We start from the raw sequence: 14,300 nt of genomic DNA on the forward strand, positions 1-14,300 counted from the left end.
TCCGGAACCTTGGTGCATTCCGGAACTCTTAACATTCCGGAACCTTGGTGCATTCCGGAACTCTGAACATTCCGGAATTCCGAACATTCCGGAACCTTGGTGCATTCCGGAACTCTGAACATTCCGGAATTCCGAACATTCCGGAACCTTTGTGCATTCCGGAAATCTGAACATTCCGGAACCTTGGTACATTCCGGAACTCTGAACATTCCGGAATTCCGAACATTCCGGAACCTTGGTGCATTCCGGAACCTTGGTGCATTCCGGAACTCTGAACATTCCGGAATTCCGAACATTCCGGAACCTTGGTGCATTCCGGAACCTTGGTGCATTCCGGAACTCTGAACATTCCGGAACCTTGGTGCATTCCGGAATTCCGAACATTCCGGAACCTTGGTGCATTCCGGAACTCTGAATTCCGGAACCTTGGTGCATTCCGGAACTCTTAACATTCCGGAAACTTGGTGCATTCCGGAATTCTGAACATTCCGGAACCTTGGTACATTCCGGAATTCCGAACATTCCGGAACCTTGGTGCATTCCGGAACTCTGAACATTCCGGAATTCCGAACATTCCGGAACCTTTGTGCATTCCGGAACTCTGAACATTCCGGAACCTTGGTGCATTCCGGAACTCTGAACATTCCGGAACCTTGGTGCATTCCGGAACTCTGAACATTCCGGAATTCCGAACATTCCGGAACCTTGGTGCATTCCGGAATTCTGAACATTCCGGAACCTTGGTGCATTCCGGAACTCTGAACATTCCGGAACCTTGGTGCATTCCGGAACTCTGAACATTCCGGAATTCCGAACATTCCGGAACCTTGGTGCATTCCGGAATTCTGAACATTCCGGAACCTTGGTGCATTCCGGAACCTTGGTGCATTCCGGAACTCTGAACATTCCGGAATTCCGAACATTCCGGAACCTTGGTGCATTCCGGAACCTTGGTGCATTCCGGAACTCTGAACATTCCGGAATTCCGAACATTCCGGAACCTTGGTGCATTCCGGAACTCTGAACATTCCGGAATTCCGAACATTCCGGAACCTTTGTGCATTCCGGAACTCTGAACATTCCGGAACCTTGGTACATTCCGGAACTCTGAACATTCCGGAATTCCGAACATTCCGGAACCTTGGTGCATTCCGGAATTCTGAACATTCCGGAACCTTGGTGCATTCCGGAACTCTGAACATTCCGGAATTCCGAACATTCCGGAACCTTGGTGCATTCCGGAACCTTGGTGCATTCCGGAACTCTGAACATTCCGGAATTCCGAACATTCCGGAACCTTGGTGCATTCCGGAACTCTGAACATTCCGGAATTCCGAACATTCCGGAACCTTGGTGCATTCTGGAACCTTGGTGCATTCCGGAACTCTGAACATTCCGGAATTCCGAACATTCCGGAACCTTGGTGCATTCCGGAATTCTGAACATTCCGGAACCTTGGTGCATTCCGGAACTCTTAACATTCCGGAATTCCGAACATTCCGGAACCTTGGTGCATTCCGGAACTCAGAACATTCCGGAATTCTGAACATTCCGGAACCTTTGTGCATTCCGGAACTCTGAACATTCCGGAACCTTGGTACATTCCGGAACTCTGAACATTCCGGAATTCCGAACATTCCGGAACCTTTGTGCATTCCGGAACCTTGGTGCATTCCGGAACTCTGAACATTCCGGAACCTTTGTGCATTCCGGAACCTTGGTGCATTCCGGAACTCTGAACATTCCGGAATTCCGAACATTCCGGAACCTTGGTGCATTCTGGAACCTTGGTGCATTCCGGAACTCTGAACATTCCGGAATTCCGAACATTCCGGAACCTTGGTGCATTCCGGAACTCTGAACATTCCGGAATTCCGAACATTCCGGAACCTTGGTGCATTCTGGAACCTTGGTATATTCTGGAACTCTGAACATTCCGGAATTCCGAACATTCCGGAACCTTGGTGCATTCCGGAATTCTGAACATTCCGGAACCTTGGTGCATTCCGGAACTCTTAACATTCCGGAATTCCGAACATTCCGGAATTCCGAACATTCCGGAACCTTGGTGCATTCCGGAACTCTGAACATTCCAGAACTCTTAACATTCCGGAACCTTGGTGCATTCCGGAATTCTGAACATTCCGGAACCTTGGTGCATTCCGGAACTCTTAACATTCCGGAATTCCGAACATTCCGGAATTCCGAACATTCCGGAACCTTGGTGCATTCCGGAACTCTGAACATTCCAGAACTCTTAACATTCCGGAACCTTGGTGCATTCCGGAACTCTGAACATTCCGGAATTCCGAACATTCCGGAACCTTTGTGCATTCCGGAACTCTGAACATTCCGTAACCTTGGTACATTCCGGAACTCTGAACATTCCGGAACCTTGGTGCATTCCGGAACTCTGAACATTCCGGAATTCCGAACATTCCGAAACCTTTGTGCGTTCCGGAACTCTGAACATTCCAGAACCTTGGTGCATTCCGGAACTCTTAACATTCCGGAATTCCGAACATTCCGGAACCTTGGTGCATTCCGGAACTCTGAACATTCCGGAATTCTGAACATTCCGGAACCTTGGTGCATTCCGGAACCTTGGTGCATTCCGGAACTCTGAACATTCCGGAACTCTAAACGTTCCGGAACCTTGGTACATTCCAGAATTCTGAAGATTCCGGAACCTTTGTGCATTCCGGAACTCTGAACATTCCGGAACCTTGGTACATTCCGGAACTCTGAACATTCCGGAATTCCGAACATTCCGGAACCTTTGTGCATTCCGGAACTCTGAACATTCCAGAACCTTGGTGCATTCCGGAACCTTGGTGCATTCCGGAACTCTGAACATTCCGGAACTCTGAACATTCCGGAACCTTGGTACATTCCGGAATTCTGAACATTCCGGAACCTTGGTGCATTCCGGAACTCTTAACTTTCCGGAACCTTGGTGCATTCCGGAACTCTGAATTCCGGAACCTTGGTGCATTCCGGAACTCTGAACATTCCGGAACTCTGAACATTCCGGAACTCTGAACATTCCGGAATTCCGAACAGTCCGGAACCTTGGTGAATTCCGGAACTCTAAACATTCCGGAATTCCGAACATTCCGGAACCTTTGTGCATTCCGGAACTCTGAACATTCCGGAACCTTGGTACATTCCGGAACTCTGAACATTCCGGAATTCCGAACATTCCGGAACCTTGGTGCATTCCGGTACTCTGAACATTCCGGAATTCCGAACATTCCGGAACCTTTGTGCATTCCGGAACCTTGGTGCATTCCGGAACTCTGAACATTCCGGAATTCCGAACATTCCGGAACCTTTGTGCATTGCGGAACTCTGAACATTCCGGAACCTTGGTGCATTCCGGAACTCTGAACATTCCGGAATTCCGAACATTCCGGAACCTTTGTGCATTCCGGAACCTTGGTGCATTCCGGAACTCTGAACATTCCGGAATTCCGAACATTCCGGAACCTTGGTGCATTCTGGAACCTTGGTGCATTCCGGAACTCTGAACATTCCGGAATTCCGAACATTCCGGAACCTTGGTGCATTCCGGAACTCTGAACATTCCGGAATTCCGAACATTCCGGAACCTTGGTGCATTCTGGAACCTTGGTGCATTCCGGAACTCTGAACATTCCGGAATTCCGAACATTCCGGAACCTTGGTGCATTCCGGAATTCTGAACATTCCGGAACCTTGGTGCACTCCGGAACTCTTAACATTCCGGAATTCCGAACATTCCGGAACCTTGGTGCATTCCGGAACCTTGGTGCATTCCGGAACTCTGAACATTCCGGAATTCCGAACATTCCGGAACCTTTGTGCATTCCGGTACTCTGAACATTCCGGAACCTTGGTACATTCCGGAACTCTGAACATTCCGGAATTCCGAACATTCCGGAACCTTGGTGCATTCCGGAACCTTGGTGCATTCCGGAACTCTGAACATTCCGGAACTCTAAACGTTCCGGAACCTTGGTACATTCCAGAATTCTGAAGATTCCGGAACCTTGGTGCATTCCGGAACTCTTAACATTCCGGAACCTTGGTGCATTCCGGAACTCTTAACATTCCGGAATTCCGAACATTCCGGAATTCCGAACATTCCGGAACCTTGGTGCATTGCGGAACTCTGAACATTCCAGAACTCTTAACATTCCGGAACCTTGGTGCATTCCGGAACTCTGAACATTCCGGAATTCCGAACATTCCGGAACCTTGGTGCATTCCGGAACTCTGAACATTCCGGAATTCCGAACATTCCGGAACCTTGGTGCATTCTGGAACCTTGGTGCATTCCGGAACTCTGAACATTCCGGAATTCCGAACATTCCGGAACCTTGGTGCATTCCGGAATTCTGAACATTCCGGAACCTTGGTGCACTCCGGAACTCTTAACATTCCGGAATTCCGAACATTCCGGAACCTTGGTGCATTCCGGAACCTTGGTGCATTCCGGAACTCTGAACATTCCGGAATTCCGAACATTCCGGAACCTTGGTGCATTCCGGAACCTTGGTGCATTCCGGAACTCTGAACATTCCGGAATTCCGAACATTCCGGAACCTTTGTGCATTCCAGAACTCTGAACATTCCGGAACCTTGGTACATTCCGGAACTCTGAACATTCCGGAATTCCGAACATTCCGGAACCTTGGTGCATTCCGGAACCTTGGTGCATTCCGGAACTCTGAACATTCCGGAACTCTAAACATTCCGGAACCTTGGTACATTCCAGAATTCTGAACATTCCGGTACCTTGGTGCATTCCGGAACTCTTAACATTCCGGAACCTTGGTGCATTCCGGAACTCTTAACATTCCGGAACCTTTGTGCATTCCAGAACTCTGAACATTCCGGAACCTTGGTACATTCCGGAACTCTGAACATTCCGGAATTCCGAACATTCCGGAACCTTGGTGCATTCCGGAACTCTGAACATTCCGGAATTCCGAACATTCCGGAACCTTTGTGCATTCCGGAAATCTGAACATTCCGGAACCTTGGTACATTCCGGAACTCTGAACATTCCGGAATTCCGAACATTCCGGAACCTTGGTGCATTCCGGAACCTTGGTGCATTCCGGAACTCTGAACATTCCGGAATTCCGAACATTCCGGAACCTTGGTGCATTCCGGAACCTTGGTGCATTCCGGAACTCTGAACATTCCGGAACCTTGGTGCATTCCGGAATTCCGAACATTCCGGAACCTTGGTCCATTCCGGAACTCTGAATTCCGGAACCTTGGTGCATTCCGGAACTCTGAACATTCCGGAACCTTGGTGCATTCCGGAACTCTGAACATTCCGGAACCTTGGTACATTCCGGAATTCCGAACATTCCGGAACCTTGGTGCATTCCGGAACTCTTAACATTCCGGAACCTTGGTGCATTCCGGAACTCTTAACATTCCGGAACCTTGGTGCATTCCGGAACTCTGAACATTCCGGAATTCCGAACATTCCGGAACCTTTGTGCATTCCTGAACTCTGAACATTCCGGAACCTTGGTGCATTCCGGAATTCTGAACATTCCGGAACCTTGGTGCATTCCGGAACTCTGAACATTCCGGAATTCCGAACATTCCGGAACCTTGGTGCATTCCGGAACCTTGGTGCATTCCGGAACTCTGAACATTCCGGAATTCCGAACATTCCGGAACCTTGGTGCATTCCGGAACTCTGAACATTCCGGAACCTTGGTGATTTCCGGAACTCTGAACATTCCGGAATTCCGAACATTCCGGAACCTTGGTGCATTCCGGAACTCTGAATTCCGGAACCTTGGTGCATTCCGGAACTCTGAACATTCCGGAATTCCGAACATTCCGGAACCTTGGTGCATTCCGGAACCTTGGTGCATCCCGGAATTCTGAACATTCCGGAATTCCGAACATTCCGGAACCTTGGTGCATTCCGGAACCTTGGTGCATCCCGGAACTCTGAACATTCCGGAATTCTGAACATTCCGGAACCTTGGTGCATTCTGGAACCTTGGTGCATTCCGGAACTCTGAACATTCCGGAACCTTGGTGCATTCCGGAACTCTGAACATTCCGGAACCTTGGTACATTCCGGAATTCCGAACATTCCGGAACCTTGGTGCATTCCGGAACTCTTAACATTCCGGAACCTTGGTGCATTCCGGAACTCTTAACATTGCGGAATTCCGAACATTCCGGAACCTTGGTGCATTCCGGAACTCTGAACATTCCAGAACCTTGGTGCATTCCGGAACATTGGTGCATTCCGGAACTCTGAACATTCCGGAATTCTCAACATTCCGGAACCTTGGTGCATTCCGGAATTCTGAACATTCCGGAACCTTTGTGCATTCCGGAACTCTGAACATTCCGGAATTCCGAACATTCCGGAACCTTTGTGCATTCCGGAACTCTGAACATTCCGGAATTCCGAACATTCCGGAACCTTTGTGCATTCCGGAACTCTTAACATTCCGGAATTCCGAACATTCCCGAACCTTGGTGCATTCCGGAACTCTGAATTCCGGAACCTTGGTGCATTCCGGAACTCTTAACATTCCGGAACCTTGGTGCATTCCGGAACTCTGAACATTCCGGAATTCCGAACATTCCGGAACCTTTGTGCATTCCTGAACTCTGAACATTCCGGAACCTTGGTGCATTCCGGAATTCTGAACATTCCGGAACCTTGGTGCATTCCGGAACTCTGAACATTCCGGAATTCCGAACATTCCGGAACCTTGGTGCATTCCGGAACCTTGGTGCATTCCGGAACTCTGAACATTCCGGAATTCCGAACATTCCGGAACCTTGGTGCATTCCGGAACTCTGAACATTCCGGAACCTTGGTGATTTCCGGAACTCTGAACATTCCGGAATTCCGAACATTCCGGAACCTTGGTGCATTCCGGAACTCTGAATTCCGGAACCTTGGTGCATTCCGGAACTCTGAACATTCCGGAATTCCGAACATTCCGGAACCTTGGTGCATTCCGGAACCTTGGTGCATCCCGGAACTCTGAACATTCCGGAAATCTGAACATTCCGGAATTCCGAACATTCCGGAACCTTGGTGCATTCCGGAATTCTGAACATTCCGGAACCTTGGTGCATTCTGGAACCTTGGTGCATTCCGGAACTCTGAACATTCCGGAACCTTGGTGCATTCCGGAACTCTGAACATTCCGGAACCTTGGTACATTCCGGAATTCCGAACATTCCGGAACCTTGGTGCATTCCGGAACTATGGTGCATTCCGTAACTCTGAACATTCCGGAATTCCGAACATTCCGGAACCTTGGTGCATTCCGGAACCTTGGTGCATTCCGGAACTCTGAACATTCCGGAACCTTGGTACATTCCGGAACTCTGAACATTCCGGAATTCCGAACATTCCGGAACCTTGGTGCATTCCGGAACTCTGAACATTCCGGAATTCCGAACATTCCGGAACCTTTGTGCATTCCGGAAATCTGAACATTCCGGAACCTTGGTACATTCCGGAACTCTGAACATTCCGGAATTCCGAACATTCCGGAACCTTGGTGCATTCCGGAACCTTGGTGCATTCCGGAACTCTGAACATTCCGGAATTCCGAACATTCCGGAACCTTGGTGCATTCCGGAACCTTGGTGCATTCCGGAACTCTGAACATTCCGGAACCTTGGTGCATTCCGGAATTCCGAACATTCCGGAACCTTGGTCCATTCCGGAACTCTGAATTCCGGAACCTTGGTGCATTCCGGAACTCTGAACATTCCGGAACCTTGGTGCATTCCGGAACTCTGAACATTCCGGAACCTTGGTACATTCCGGAATTCCGAACATTCCGGAACCTTGGTGCATTCCGGAACTCTTAACATTCCGGAACCTTGGTGCATTCCGGAACTCTTAACATTCCGGAACCTTGGTGCATTCCGGAACTCTGAACATTCCGGAATTCCGAACATTCCGGAACCTTTGTGCATTCCTGAACTCTGAACATTCCGGAACCTTGGTGCATTCCGGAATTCTGAACATTCCGGAACCTTGGTGCATTCCGGAACTCTGAACATTCCGGAATTCCGAACATTCCGGAACCTTGGTGCATTCCGGAACCTTGGTGCATTCCGGAACTCTGAACATTCCGGAATTCCGAACATTCCGGAACCTTGGTGCATTCCGGAACTCTGAACATTCCGGAACCTTGGTGATTTCCGGAACTCTGAACATTCCGGAATTCCGAACATTCCGGAACCTTGGTGCATTCCGGAACTCTGAATTCCGGAACCTTGGTGCATTCCGGAACTCTGAACATTCCGGAATTCCGAACATTCCGGAACCTTGGTGCATTCCGGAACCTTGGTGCATCCCGGAATTCTGAACATTCCGGAATTCCGAACATTCCGGAACCTTGGTGCATTCCGGAACCTTGGTGCATCCCGGAACTCTGAACATTCCGGAATTCTGAACATTCCGGAACCTTGGTGCATTCTGGAACCTTGGTGCATTCCGGAACTCTGAACATTCCGGAACCTTGGTGCATTCCGGAACTCTGAACATTCCGGAACCTTGGTACATTCCGGAATTCCGAACATTCCGGAACCTTGGTGCATTCCGGAACTCTTAACATTCCGGAACCTTGGTGCATTCCGGAACTCTTAACATTGCGGAATTCCGAACATTCCGGAACCTTGGTGCATTCCGGAACTCTGAACATTCCAGAACCTTGGTGCATTCCGGAACATTGGTGCATTCCGGAACTCTGAACATTCCGGAATTCTCAACATTCCGGAACCTTGGTGCATTCCGGAATTCTGAACATTCCGGAACCTTTGTGCATTCCGGAACTCTGAACATTCCGGAATTCCGAACATTCCGGAACCTTTGTGCATTCCGGAACTCTGAACATTCCGGAATTCCGAACATTCCGGAACCTTTGTGCATTCCGGAACTCTTAACATTCCGGAATTCCGAACATTCCCGAACCTTGGTGCATTCCGGAACTCTGAATTCCGGAACCTTGGTGCATTCCGGAACTCTTAACATTCCGGAACCTTGGTGCATTCCGGAACTCTGAACATTCCGGAATTCCGAACATTCCGGAACCTTTGTGCATTCCTGAACTCTGAACATTCCGGAACCTTGGTGCATTCCGGAATTCTGAACATTCCGGAACCTTGGTGCATTCCGGAACTCTGAACATTCCGGAATTCCGAACATTCCGGAACCTTGGTGCATTCCGGAACCTTGGTGCATTCCGGAACTCTGAACATTCCGGAATTCCGAACATTCCGGAACCTTGGTGCATTCCGGAACTCTGAACATTCCGGAACCTTGGTGATTTCCGGAACTCTGAACATTCCGGAATTCCGAACATTCCGGAACCTTGGTGCATTCCGGAACTCTGAATTCCGGAACCTTGGTGCATTCCGGAACTCTGAACATTCCGGAATTCCGAACATTCCGGAACCTTGGTGCATTCCGGAACCTTGGTGCATCCCGGAACTCTGAACATTCCGGAAATCTGAACATTCCGGAATTCCGAACATTCCGGAACCTTGGTGCATTCCGGAATTCTGAACATTCCGGAACCTTGGTGCATTCTGGAACCTTGGTGCATTCCGGAACTCTGAACATTCCGGAACCTTGGTGCATTCCGGAACTCTGAACATTCCGGAACCTTGGTACATTCCGGAATTCCGAACATTCCGGAACCTTGGTGCATTCCGGAACTATGGTGCATTCCGTAACTCTGAACATTCCGGAATTCCGAACATTCCGGAACCTTGGTGCATTCCGGAACCTTGGTGCATTCCGGAACTCTGAACATTCCGGAACTCTAAACATTCCGGAACCTTGGTACATTCCGGAATTCCGAACATTCCGGAACCTTGGTGCATTCCGGAACTCTTAACATTCCGGAACCTTGGTGCATTCCGGAACTCTGAACATTCCGGAATTCCGAACATTCCGGAACCTTGGTGCATTCCGGAACCTTGGTGCATCCCGGAACTCTGAACATTCCGGAACTCTGAACATTCCGGAATTCTGAACATTCCGGAACCTTGGTGCATTCCGGAACCTTGGTGCATTCCGGAACTCTGAACATTCCGGAACCTTGGTGCATTCCGGAACTCTGAACATTCCGGAACCTTGGTACATTCCGGAATTCCGAACATTCCGGAACCTTGGTGCATTCCGGAACTCTTAACATTCCGGAACCTTGGTGCATTCCGGAACTCTTAACATTCCGGAACCTTGGTGCATTCCTGAACTCTGAACATTCCGGAACCTTGGTGCATTCCGGAATTCTGAACATTCCGGAACCTTGGTGCATTCCGGAACTCTGAACATTCCGGAATTCCGAACATTCCGGAACCTTGGTGCATTCCGGAACCTTGGTGCATTCCGGAACTATGAACATTCCGGAATTCCGAACATTCCGGAACCTTGGTGCATTCCGGAACTCTGAACATTCCGGAACCTTGGTGATTTCCGGAACTCTGAACATTCCGGAATTCCGAACATTCCGGAACCTTGGTGCATTCCGGAACTCTGAATTCCGGAACCTTGGTGCATTCCGGAACTCTGAACATTCCGGAATTCCGAACATTCCGGAACCTTGGTGCATTCCGGAACCTTGGTGCATCCCGGAACTCTGAACATTCCGGAAATCTGAACATTCCGGAATTCCGAACATTCCGGAACCTTGGTGCATTCCGGAATTCTGAACATTCCGGAACCTTGGTGCATTCTGGAACCTTGGTGCATTCCGGAACTCTGAACATTCCGGAACCTTGGTGCATTCCGGAACTCTGAACATTCCGGAACCTTGGTACATTCCGGAATTCCGAACATTCCGGAACCTTGGTGCATTCCGGAACTCTTAACATTCCGGAACCTTGGTGCATTCCGGAACTCTTAACATTGCGGAATTCCGAACATTCCGGAACCTTGGTGCATTCCGGAACTCTGAACATTCCAGAACCTTGGTGCATTCCGGAACATTGGTGCATTCCGGAACTCTGAACATTCCGGAATTCTCAACATTCCGGAACCTTGGTGCATTCCGGAATTCTGAACATTCCGGAACCTTTGTGCATTCCGGAACTCTGAACATTCCGGAATTCCGAACATTCCGGAACCTTTGTGCATTCCGGAACTCTGAACATTCCGGAATTCCGAACATTCCGGAACCTTTGTGCATTCCGGAACTCTTAACATTCCGGAATTCCGAACATTCCCGAACCTTGGTGCATTCCGGAACTCTGAATTCCGGAACCTTTGTGCATTCCGGAACTCTGAACATTCCGGAACCTTGGTGCATTCCGGAACTCTTAACATTCCGGAACCTTGGTGCATTCCGGAACTCTGAACATTCCGGAACCTTGGTGCATTCCGGAACTCTGAACATTCCGGAACCTTGGTACATTCCGGAATTCCGAACATTCCGGAACCTTGGTGCATTCCGGAACTCTTAACATTCCGGGACCTTGGTGCATTCCGGAACTCTTAACATTCCGGAACTTTGGTGCATTCCGGAACTCTGAACATTCCGGAATTCCGAACATTCCGGAACCTTTGTGCATTCCGGAACTCTGAACATTCCGGAACCTTGGTGCATTCCGGAATTCTGAACATTCCGGAACCTTGGTGCATTCCGGAACTCTGAACATTCCGGAATTCCGAACATTCCGGAACCTTGGTGCATTCCGGAACCTTGGTGCATTCCGGAACTCTGAACATTCCGGAATTCCGAACATTCCGGAACCTTTGTGCATTCCGGAACTCTGAACATTCCGGAACCTTGGTACATTCCGGAACTCTGAACATTCCGGAATTCCGAACATTCCGGAACCTTTGTACATTCCGAAATTCCGAACATTCTGGAACCTTGGTGCATTCCGGAACTCTGAACATTCCGGAACTCTGAACATTCCGGAATTCCCAACATTCCAGAACCTTGGTGCATTCCGGAACCTTGGTACATTCCGGAATTCCGAACATTCCGGAACCTTGGTGCATTACGGAACTCTTAACATTCCGGAACCTTGGTGCATTCCGGAACTCTGAACATTCCGGAATTCCGAACATTCCGGAACCTTGGTGCATTCCGGAACTCTGAACATTCCGGAACTCTGAACATTCCGGAACCTTGGTACATTCCGGAACTCTAAACATTCCGGAATTCCTAACATTCCGGAACCTTGGTGCATTCCGGAACTCTGAACATTCCGGAACTCTGAACATTCCGGAACCTTGATACATTCCGGAATTCCGAACATTCCGGAACCTTGGTGCATTCCGGAACTCTTAACATTCCGGAACCTTGGTGCATTCCGGAACTCTGAACATTCCGGAATTCCGAACATTCCGGAACCTTGGTGCATTCCGGAACCTTGGTACATTCCGGAATTCCGAACATTCCGGAACCTTGGTGCATTCCGGAACTCTGAACATTCCGGAACTCTGAACATTCCGGAATTCCGAACATTCCGGAACCTTGGTACATTCCGGAACTCTGAACATTCCGGAACCTTGGTGCATTCCGGAACTCTGAACATTCCGGAACCTTGGTGCATTCCGGAACTCTGAACATTCCGGAACTCTGAACATTCCGGAATTCCAAACATTCCAGAACCTTGGTGCATTCCGGAACTCTGAACATTCCGGAACTCTGAACATTCCGGAACCTTGGTACATTCCGGAACTCTGAACATTCCGGAATTCCGAACATTCCGGAACCTTTGTGCATTCCGGAACCTTGGTGCATTCCGGAATTCTGAACATTCCGGAACCATGGTGCATTCCGGAACCTTGGTGCATTCCGGAATTCCGAACATTCCGGAACCTTGGTGCATTCCGGAACCTTGGTACATTCCGGAATTCCGAACATTCCGGAACCTTGGTGCATTCCGGAACTCTTAACATTCCGGAACCTTGGTGCATTCCGGAACTCTGAACATTCCGGAACTCTGAACATTCCGGAACCTTGGTACATTCCTGAACTCTGAACATTCCGGAATTCTGAACATTCCGGAACCTTGGTACATTCCGGAATTCCGAACATTCCGGAACCTTGGTGCATTCCGGAACTCTGAACATTCCGGAACTCTGAACATTCCGGAACCTTGGTACATTCCGGAATTCCGAACATTCCGGAACCTTGGTGCATTCCGGAACTCTGAACATTCCGGAACCTTTGTGCATTCCGGAACTCTGAACATTCCGGAACTCTGAACATTCCGGAATTCCGAACATTCCGGAACCTTGGTGCATTCCGGAATTCTGAACATTCCGGAACCTTGGTACATTCCGGAACTCTTAACATTCCGGAATTCCGAACATTCCCGAACCTTGGTGCATTCCGGAACTCTGAATTCCGGAACCTTTGTGCATTCCGGAACTCTGAACATTCCGGAACCTTGGTACATTCCGGAACTCTGAACATTCCGGAATTCCGAACATTCCGGAACCTTTGTACATTCCGAAATTCCGAACATTCTGGAACCTTGGTGCATTCCGGAACTCTGAACATTCCGGAACCTTTGTGCATTCCGGAACTCTGAACATTCCGGAACCTTGGTACATTCCGGAACTCTGAACATTCCGGAATTCCGAACATTCCGGAACCTTTGTACATTCCGAAATTCCGAACATTCTGGAACCTTGGTGCATTCCGGAACTCTGAACATTCCGGAACTCTGAACATTCCGGAATTCCCAACATTCCAGAACCTTGGTGCATTCCGGAACCTTGGTACATTCCGGAATTCCGAACATTCCGGAACCTTGGTGCATTACGGAACTCTTAACATTCCGGAACCTTGGTGCATTCCGGAACTCTGAACATTCCGGAATTCCGAACATTCCGGAACCTTGGTGCATTCCGGAACTCTGAACATTCCGGAACTCTGAACATTCCGGAACCTTGGTACATTCCGGAACTCTAAACATTCCGGAATTCCTAACATTCCGGAACCTTGGTGCATTCCGGAACTCTGAACATTCCGGAACTCTGAACATTCCGGAACCTTGATACATTCCGGAATTCCGAACATTCCGGAACCTTGGTGCATTCCGGAACTCTTAACATTCCGGAACCTTGGTGCATTCCGGAACTCTGAACATTCCGGAATTCCGAACATTCCGGAACCTTGGTGCATTCCGGAACCTTGGTACATTCCGGAATTCCGAACATTCCGGAACCTTGGTGCATTCCGGAACTCTGAACATTCCGGAACTCTGAACATTCCGGAATTCCGAACATTCCGGAACCTTGGTACATTCCGGAACTCTGAACATTCCGGAAC

The sequence above is a fragment of the Astatotilapia calliptera genome, chromosome 6, assembly GCF_964374335.1.
Source record: "Astatotilapia calliptera chromosome 6, fAstCal68.1, whole genome shotgun sequence".
In the NCBI taxonomy this organism is placed as follows: domain Eukaryota; kingdom Metazoa; phylum Chordata; class Actinopteri; order Cichliformes; family Cichlidae; genus Astatotilapia; species Astatotilapia calliptera.